The sequence below is a fragment of the Pempheris klunzingeri genome, chromosome 2 (genome assembly GCF_042242105.1).
Source record: "Pempheris klunzingeri isolate RE-2024b chromosome 2, fPemKlu1.hap1, whole genome shotgun sequence".
Classification (NCBI taxonomy): Eukaryota; Metazoa; Chordata; class Actinopteri; order Acropomatiformes; family Pempheridae; genus Pempheris; species Pempheris klunzingeri.
Genome location: NC_092013.1, coordinates 1,920,347 through 1,930,466, shown reverse-complemented (window position 1 = coordinate 1,930,466; position 10,120 = coordinate 1,920,347). Strand labels below are relative to the sequence as shown.

Genomic DNA, 10,120 nt, shown 5'->3' with positions numbered 1-10,120 from the left:
GTTTTACATTTTCTAACACAAGCTTTGTGTTCCTTTACTGCAGGAAAGATTGTGCAGATGTTGGATTTGGTCCTTAAAAGCACCACGTCTGCACTGATTCTTTTCAAGTCTTCACTGTTCAGACTGTTCAATCTGATCACTCTTCTCTGTTGGACTAACTCAGACTGCTGAAGCTCCATATGAGCTGAAGCTGAACTTCACTCTGATGTTTGGACCAAACGAGGGCTGTGGGTTTTACCGTCTCTGTCGGTGTAGTCGCCCTGTGAAGGCTCTGTCTCCTGAGTGTGGACAGGAAGGACTTTTACAGCCACCAAGAAGTCTGATTAACGTTTATATGATGTGTGATAGACTGCAAAAAATCCAAATCCCTCAAGAGTAAACCAATATGATGTGAACATTTATTGGAAACATAAACAGCATTCACATACAAACAGAGTTAATTATGCAGGAAGATGTATCAGTAATTCATTTGAAGATTTTTAACAAACGCAAACTTTCTAACAATAAGATGTGTCAACTCTGGAGAGCAGTCACAAGGTTCAGGTATGTCAACTCTACAGTCACAGCATCCTGTGTGTGTGATGGTTTATAATCAAACTGTGGTGGCTCCAGTTTAGTGGCACAAGAGGCAGGAAATGAGGTGACTAACCAAGACTTCCTCCTCCAGACAGAAGAACTGTCTGCCTTAAACCAAACCAACACAAGCTCCTGCTGGCTTTTCACGTAATGTCTCTCTTTAATGTCTCTCTTACGGCAGCAGGTACAAACTGCAGCCTTTCACCAACTATTATGCTGCAGCCTGAGCTTCTCCAGATACTTGATGGCTGAAAAAACAACTTAAATACCAATAATCATCTAAAAGCAGGAGCGTTTCTCGGCTGAGACTCACTCCAAATAGCAAGACATGACATCACAATGACCCAGAAGTTGGCAAGGCTTGTCCTGTCCAATAACAGAAGTTGGAACCGTGAATTTCATGTGAAAAGTGGCTTTAATGATTATTGATTGATTTCAGCTGTACTAGAATAAACTGTTGGGTAGTTTAGTTAATGATTGAATATGTTTTGCTGTTCCTGCTGAGATTCATCCCACTGCTGTTTTAATCTGCTGATAGTTTTACATGTTAGACTCAGAGCAGGAACACCTTCAGTTGTTCTCTGTGTCGGCTGTGATGTTCAGTCTGCTGTAGATGATATGCAGTTACACTCAGAGTCTCACACTCACTTCCTGTTTTCTGTTTCAGAGTTCCCCACTGGACATGTTGTTACTGCAGTTATTGTTACCGTTTTAGTTTGTGTTGGTCTTCTTCTAGCTGTGTGTTGCATCAAGCGTCGCTGCACTGGATAAAATCCTACAAAGGTGAGTTTAGATAATTAGTTATATCAACATATAAAAGATGAGCAGACAACACAACAGATTCTTAACGTGTGTCTCATGTTTAGAGTCTTGACAGTTGTTTCATCTTCTCAGACATGAAACATGTTGTTGGTGTTTACACCCACAGGAGGATCAAGTCAGTCTGGATTTTCTCAAATGTAACTTTGTTTTCCTCCTGCAGGTTCACAGGCAGAGAGAGACCCCCTCTAAAAGCCCCCAGTCATTCAGGGCAGATACCTGATCCAGAGACTTCACTGTCTTTACATGTGCTGTGAAGTGTGTGTGTGTGTTTCTCTACTTTTATTTCTCTGTCTGAAAGTGAGGACATTTTGTCTGCTCCTCACTTTGACAGTTAAGACTTTTGGTTTTAAGGCTAAAGTTGGGATCAGGGGTTGTGGTTGTCATGGTAACAAGGTGAAAGTGAGGTCGTCGGGGTGGCGGATGTGCATGTAGCTCCTTGTGCTTCATATGGAAACATTAGGATGTCCCATCAGCACAGTGTGTCCCTGACCTTCACCAGGTGTTTCCTCCTGTCAGGAGTCCTCCCTGTCCAGGTCATCTGGGATCTCAAACCTCTCACAAGACAAAGTGGTCTTCCTCTCCTTTCTCCTTCTTTGTTTTCAAACTGGTGCATTTGTGCCACCAAATTCAAGCTGCCAATTTAACATAAAACTGCAAAAAGCCCTGTTTGTATGTTCAGGGCTGCTGTAACAACATGGCTGACTCCATAGAATCTCTCTGGAGATAAAGGCAAGCTAAAGAAAACACAATTCTACTACTGGAAACACAGTTCTGAATGTTGTGTTCCATGTCTGCCAAGAGGTCCCTCTAAAGTCTACAGACTTTACCTTTAAATATTTACAAATACATTACTGTTATCAAATGGAACAGGTTTATTTAGTGATTAATGTGAAATCTTTAACATGGTTAATGCTGCTGCATTCTGTCGCCCTCCTCTGCATCTTGAGATGGTCTCAGACTCGTCCAGTGTCCGTGGAAATGTTCAGTCTGATGAGGTCAGTTTATGTCTCAGCAGTTGTTCAGCTGCTTTCATTTACTGCTTTATTTAACACGGACCGAGCACCTTAATGTAGACCACTATCAGCCCTTCACAATAAAAGCTGGACAACATGCCAGGACAGTAACAGGAAAGAGACGGCGGTCAGTAACACAGACTGGAGTCACCATGGTGACAACAGGAGAGAGCTGGTTATTAATTAATCATCATTAATTAATTGTGGAGGGATCGAGTTCCACTCTTGAGCAGCTTTAAGAGCACTTGTTTTATTTTTATACTCTGATAGTTCGCTGCTGTCGGTGTGTGAATGAGTGAGTGAGTGTGAACGGATGAATGAGGGATAAAAGCTCTTTATAAATGCAGCCAATGAACCAAATATTATCCTGCTGCTTGAAGTTCTTGAAGGTCTTAACTGAGCTCAACACAGACATGAAAGAGACATCAAACTGCTGTTGTTCTGCAAATGAATGTGAATATACTGAAGCTAAAGTGAAATATAAAGTGACTTCATGTTATATTTTGATATTTGTGTTATTGACATCATTTGGGACGAGCCTGTGCTGCTTCTTTTTATGAGTTAAGGTGCTGAGCCAGTCTGTCAGGTACAGTCACACACTGAACTATACACTCAGTGTCCAGTTTATTAGGTCGACCGAGCTGAAACTACTGCAGCTCAGACCTGAACATCATGACCTTCATGAAGGAGGATTTACTGCAGGACTGTTGTATTAGACTGCATTAGTTTGAGCTCAGTGTTCCTAATAAACTGAACACTTGGCTGTGACATTTGAGTGGTGGCGCTCTGAAGCTTCATGTGTGTTGATGTTATTAGCTCCTGTGGGCTATCAGGTCATTTCTATACAAACGTCTGAATAAACCATGAAAAATGTCAAAATGTGTGTTGTGATTGTCTTCATGTTTCTGTGTTTACCAGTTTAGTAGGATGAGGTGTTCCCTCGTGGGCTGAGAAAACTGTCCACTTCAGGATAAATAAACTGTCAAACCCTTTTGGAGAAGCTGGAAAATGCATCATAGATTGTGAAAAGTTTGTGGTACATTAATCCTCCTTGAGATTTGAAGACTTTGAAGACATCCAGTCAGAGTTTTAGAGTCACAAGGAGTCAACACGCACCACAAACCATTTAACACCTAAGATCTCTGCTGCTCCACCCTAAAGACTGGACGCCCCTGAGGTGGTGTATGGCATCACATGTGACAGCGAGGGAAGTGTCTGCCGGTGAACACCAGGCCTGAACCTCTCACAGCATCCACTGGGAGGAGGTCAAAGGTCATCGCCCAGGAGTCACTGGACGGCCGGAGAAAGATGAGGGAGGACAATCACATCTGACAGCAGAGACCAACTTTGAACAGAGACAGAGGTTACCGTGTCCACCTGTACACAACCACCTGTTAGCATGTGATGACAACTAAACTTGATCTGTTGGCTGAAGAAGGCTGCTGGGATACAGATGAAAGCAGAGCTGAAACAATTAATCAGTTAGTAACTTGATGCAAAAGAGTCAACAATGACTTTATTTACCCATAAATTGTTCCAGGTCATTTTTAAAGTAAAAACAGCAACCATGCTGAGTTCTAGTCCTCAGTTATTAAGATCTGACTCTTTATTGTCTCATGTGATGAACTAAAGAAACAAACAACTAAACAAGCAATTCATTAACATCACCCTGGACTTTTTTCAGCAGTGATGGACATGTTTTCAGGATGTAGTCATAGCCACAATAACACACATGCTGTTAAGAAAATGAGGATGCTGTCTTGGGCCATCCCTCTGTTTGTAGAGAAGCTCAGAATATAACAACACAGCAATCAGGGCATGTGGAGGGGGCAAGAGGAAACAGCTGATTATTCTCTGGAAAATGTTCATAACAATGAAGTGTGAGTGTTTTGGTGGGATCTAAGGCCACTCTGCGAAGCAAAAGTTTTCCCACATTGTTCACACCAGAACGGTTTCTCTCCAGTGTGAATGCGTTGATGGCTCCTTAAGCTATTTGATTGAGTGAAAGCTTTCCCACATTGGTCACAGCTATACGGTTTCTCTCCAGTGTGAATGCGCTGATGGATCCTTAAGCTAGCTGGTGCAGTGAAAGCTTTCCCACATTGGTCACAGCCATACGGTTTCTCTCCAGTGTGAATGCGTTGATGGCTCCTTAAATTGGTTGATTGACTGAAAGTTTTCCCACAGTGGTCACAGCTATACGGTTTCTCTCCAGTGTGAATGCGCTGATGGATCCTTAAATTGGTTGATCGACTGAAAGTTTTCCCACATTGGTCACAGCTATACGGTTTCTCTCCAGTGTGAATGCGCTGATGGATCCTTAAGGTAACAGATTGACTGAAAGTTTTTCCACATTGGTCACACCAGAACGGTTTCTCTCCAGTGTGAATGCGTTGATGTCTCCTTAAGTCAGCTGATTCAGTGAAAGTTTTCCCACACTGGTCACAGCTATAAGGTTTCTCTCCAGTGTGAATGCGTTGATGGCTCCTTAAATTGGTTGATCGACTGAAAGTTTTCCCACATTGGTCACAGCTATACGGTTTCTCTCCAGTGTGAATGCGCTGATGGATCCTTAAATTAGTTGACTGAGCGAAAGTTTTCCCACACTGGTCACAGCTGTGTAGTTTCTCTCCCAAATGAAATCTTTGATGAACCTTTAAATCATTTTGTGTTGTGAAGGATTTGTCACAGTGCTGACAGCGGTGACAAGTGGGTCCATCTCTTCCTCTGCGTTTCTATAGCAACAGACACACAACAAAGAGAGAGTAAATGAGACGTCATGGTGGAACGAGCTATCTAGAACCATGAATCACATTTGGTGCATGTCTATGCAACAGAGTCCAGAGTCCAGGCTGACTAATGCAGTACCAGCTGTGACAACCAACTGCAGGAGCCTGGGGAGGCACAGACCTCTACAGAAAGGATGATCTGATGAATTGGTCCTCAATCATTATGGACCAGTTTTAGTTCCTAACAGTCGGATCAATGGTCTCTATGAAGGCCAATCAGAATAGATGATCACATGACGCACAATAGATCCGCTTTGATTGACGGCTCACTGACAGTTTAGTGTCCATGTCGGCGACAAAGAGACAGTGATCTTAAGCTAGTTGATCTCTCTGTTGGTGACCATCTTGAGTCTAACCTCGTCTCCACCACTTCATACTGGTGCTACCGAAGAAGAAAAATATAAATGTTACTCAGATGTAAAACACATAGGATTGAGGTCTGCTGCTCACAACTCAACCAAAACACAGAGATGTCAATCACTCAAAGTATTTCATTCAGGATGGGCCGAAATCAGATTAGTGTCAAACATCCTCTTCTCGTGGAACATGAGGGTTGCAGCTGATCACCTTCTTAGTGCAGAGATGTGCTGTAATCAGCTCTTGTCCCAGTCGGTAGCACCAGTATGAAGTGATGGAGACGAGGTTAGACTCAAGATGGTCTCCAACAGGCAGGACACAAAATCATCATCAACATTGGGCCTTGCAACGCGCTCCCAATGGAACCAATATGTGCATGATGTGCATCAATCTGATATTTTTTTTTTCTCTCTCCAAAGACTAATTTATTTATCTTTCACATTGAATGCACATCATGCACATATTGGTTCCGTTGGGAACGCGTCGCAAGGCCCAATGTTGATGATGATTTTGTGTCCTGCCTGTTGGAGACCATCTTGAGTCCAGACCTCAATCCTATGTGTTGTACATCTGAGTAACATTTATATTTTTCTTGTGCAGCTGATGACATTTGCGTCGCTGATTTGTAGCAGAACAGCAGGTTGACAGAACTGGTGTAACGGGCTGTTTTATTGTGCCGCAGACTAACGAAATAGTGAGACGGTGTCACTCAGCACTGGGCGGTGTGGTCACAAGTTGGTCTGGCTTCCTCCTGTCTTCCAGAGACCGCTGCCTGTGTCCTATATGTCTTGTTATATGACAGGTCAGTGATGCGGCCCTGTAATGATAGTGGTGCACACAGAATGTCCCTGCCGTTTGTTTATTTTCCCACAATGGCGCGAGTTCGAATCTCGGAAAATAAAACAACTAATTTTTCACATTTAAAAAGGTGTGTGTGTGTGTGTGTGTGTGTGTGTGTGTGTGTGTGTGGAGGGTGGGGCGTCTACATTACAAATACTCAAACAAGACTGAAAACGACGGGTATTTAGGATATTTATCCATTTATTAAAACAGACATTCACAGGAAGGTTCGGCTTGTCGACTTCCTGTTTTCAACATTTTCCGTTACAGCAAGCAGCGTTCAAAACGTGACCCCACACCACTATGAGACACGTTTCCACAGGTACGACTCTAAAGTGGACTCAGATCGGTATGTTTAGACATTGTGATGAAAACTAAACAAAGAGACATTCACACGGCCAGCTACGGAGCCGATGTCCTGATTTCAACAGCTGCCGTAACCATGACAACAACAGACGCATTCCGCTGACGGTCGCCAGTTAACGTGGTCACTCGTTGAACTGAAACACCCCTGAGCCTGTTCCTCGTGTCTTGGTCTCGTGCTGAAGTCATGAACACTGACCTGAACATCGGTGCTATCAGAGGACGAGCCTGTTTGTCTTCTGAGCTCCGGCTTCTGCTTCTCCATCGTCCCGCAGGTCTCCGTGCTTCCTGCTGGACCGTGTAGTCCTGCTTCGCTTGTTCTCGCGATGTCACGTCGTCTCGCGGGCTCTTATTGGCTCGTTTGGAGTGACCTGCCCTTTCTCTAAGTCCCGCCCCTTAGTTACTGTTGCTAAGGCCGCTTTGAATCAGTGGCTCCTTGATTTCAGGCAGCAGATGAAGTTTAGTTTGGTGGTTTCCCTCCATCAAGTTTCTCCAAACTCAACAACTCCTGAATGTGTCAGATTGTTAAAGACAGTCTGGGACTTTCAATCAATCAATGACTTTATTTGTCCCCAATGGGGCAATTGGTTGTGCAGCAGTGGAAGCAAAACATAACATAAAATACATGCACACTTGAAACAATAGAATAAATTGGATGAATCAACCTGGAATTTTGAGAGTTTTCTTAGACAAAATAGGCGCTGCTGACTTTTCTTGTAAATTGTGTTAATGTCAGTTTATTGTCTATTATAGTTCCTAAATACTTAAAGGACTCTACAATTTCTACATCCTGCCCATCAGTCACTGTGCTGTCAGGAGAGGGCTGCGAGCGTCTAAAATCAATACACATGTCCTTTGTTTTTGATACATTCAGAGATAAAAACTGTTAACTATTAACTCCAATGTTGCAACAAAATGTCTTCAATGTAAATTAGAACTTTAAATCATAAAGTGTTTCATATGTTTCTCAAACGTTGTACAGGTCAGTGTGACCTGACAGACTGGTGTCTCCTCTAGTGTTTTAAGAAGCAGATGTAATATCTTGATTGTAAGAAACAGAGAGTTCTTGTTCTGTAAACATATTCCTGATAGATACATGCCTACGCAGACAACGCTGACGGCTGGTGGAGACTGACGTACGGACCTTAGCGTCCAATCAAACAATGGTTATGTGTCATATTGTGATACTCTGCCCTTTAAAATCTGTTGGAAAACCCAGTTCTTAGCTCCTCTGACCAGAACCAGTCATGAGCCCGGCGCTGCCTGAACCCCAGAGTTGTATTGCATTGTATTTCACCTGTGAATCTGAATTAAAGGCACTTCTGAGACCGACTGAACCCTCCGGCCGATGATGTGAATAATCTCGGGCTGTCCATTAAAGAATGCGGGTGTGTTTCTAACAAAACGAACCCTGGCACCACTTTAGAAAATAATCCACCACAGGACCATAAGAGGTTTCAGTACTGTTCAACAGACTCAGTATGACCGTGTCATCAGCAAATTTCAATATATGGTGGTTTTCAAATGTGCTACAGCAGCTGTTGGTGTACAGTATGTACAACAGAGGGGAGAGGACGCATCCTCGCGGGGAGCCAGTAGATGTTACAGATATCAGGGAGGAGGAGGAAACAGCTGGCTATTCCCTGGAAAATGTTCAAAACAATGAAGTGTGAGTGTTTTGGTGGGATCTAAGGCCACTCTGTGAAGCAAAAGTTTTCCCACACTGCTCACACCAGAATGGTTTCTCTCCAGTATGAGTGCGTTGATGGATTCTTAAGGTAGTTGATACAGTGAAAGCTTTCCCACACTGGTCACAGCTATACGGTTTCTCTCCAGTGTGAATGCGTTGATGGCTCCTTAAGCTAGCTGATTGAGTGAAAGTTTTCCCACACTGGTCACAGCTATACGGTTTCTCTCCAGTGTGAATGCGTTGATGTCTCCTTAAGTTAGCTGATTGAGTGAAAGTTTTCCCACACTGGTCACAGCTACACGGTTTCTCTCCAGTGTGAATGCGTTGATGGATCCTTAAGTTAGCTGACTGACTGAAAGTTTTCCCACACTGGTCACAGCTGTGCAGTTTCTCTCCCAAATGAAATCTTTGATGAACCTTTAAATCATTTCGTGTTGTGAAGGATTTGTCACAGTGCTGACAGCGGTGACAAGTGGGTCCATCTCTTCCTCTGCGTTTCTATAGCAACAGACACACAACAAAGAGAGAGTAAATGAGACGTCATGGTGGAACGAGCTATCTAGAACCATGAATCACATTTGGTGCATGTCTATGCAACATAACCCAGAGTCCAGGCTGACTAATGCAGTACCAGCTGTGACAACCAACTGCAGGAGCCTGGGGAGGCACAGACCTCTACAGAAAGGATGATCTGATCAATTGGTCCTCAATCATTATGGGCCAGTTTTAGTTCCTCACAGTCGGATCAATGGTCTCTATGAAGGCCAATCAGAATAGATGATCACATGACGCACAATAGATCCGCTTTGATTGACGGCTCACTGACAGTTTAGTGTCCATGTCGGCGACAAAGAGACAGTGAGCAGATGTTTGTTTGTAGCCTCTTGGGGGCAAAAGCATCAGGGCTGAATCCCTCTGACTTTCTGTGGTCTGAAAGTCACTTTGAGGATTTCTCAACATTCACTTTCAACTTGTATTTCACAAACATCACTTCCACTCTGCTGTGTCCAGTCTCTCCAGTCTGGAGCCGCTCTGGGACGCCTCCCCTTTGATTTGCGCACATTGGAATGAACTTTTGGAGTTCTTCTATCGGACAAACAGGCGGCAGCACATTTTCTTTGGCGCCAGCTTCACTTGTGATCTCAAAATGTTGGTCAGTACGTTTCATTTGTAAAAGGAAGTAAAAGAGCGCTAAAAGGAGTAAAAAGTGTTCTTTGAGTGAGGACATTTGTTGTTCTATTGTTGCTGAGTTCACTCGCTCACAGAGAAAATGCAGAAATCCATCAAGACAAAGAAAAGAGACGAAAGCCACGCGGACCCCTGAGCCTGTTCCTCGTGTCTTGGTCTCGTGCTGAAGTCATGAACACTGACCTGAACATCGGTGCTATCAGAGGACGAGCCTGTTTGTCTTCTGAGCTCCGGCTTCTGCTTCTCCATCGTCCCGCAGGTCTCCGTGGTTCCTGCTGGACCGTGTAGTCCTGCTCTGACTCTGGACTCTGTCCTCGGAGACTCTCCGGGCTCAGACGAAGCAGCACCGCTGGATCTCTCGGAGCCTTTGTAGTCTCGCGATGTCACGTCGTCTCGCGGGCTCTTATTGGCTCGTTTGGGAGTGAGCTGCCCTTTCTCTAAGTCCCGCCCCTTAGTTACTGTTGCTAAGGCCGCTTTGAATC

At 44.0% G+C, this 10,120-nt stretch overlaps 1 pseudogene; it reads right to left on the bottom strand.

Moving 5' to 3' along the window:
• Positions 1 to 4,065: 4,065 nt before the first annotated feature.
• On the bottom strand, positions 4,066 to 9,887 carry LOC139220023 (zinc finger protein ZFP2-like; annotated as a pseudogene).
• Positions 9,888 to 10,120: the final 233 nt, after the last annotated feature.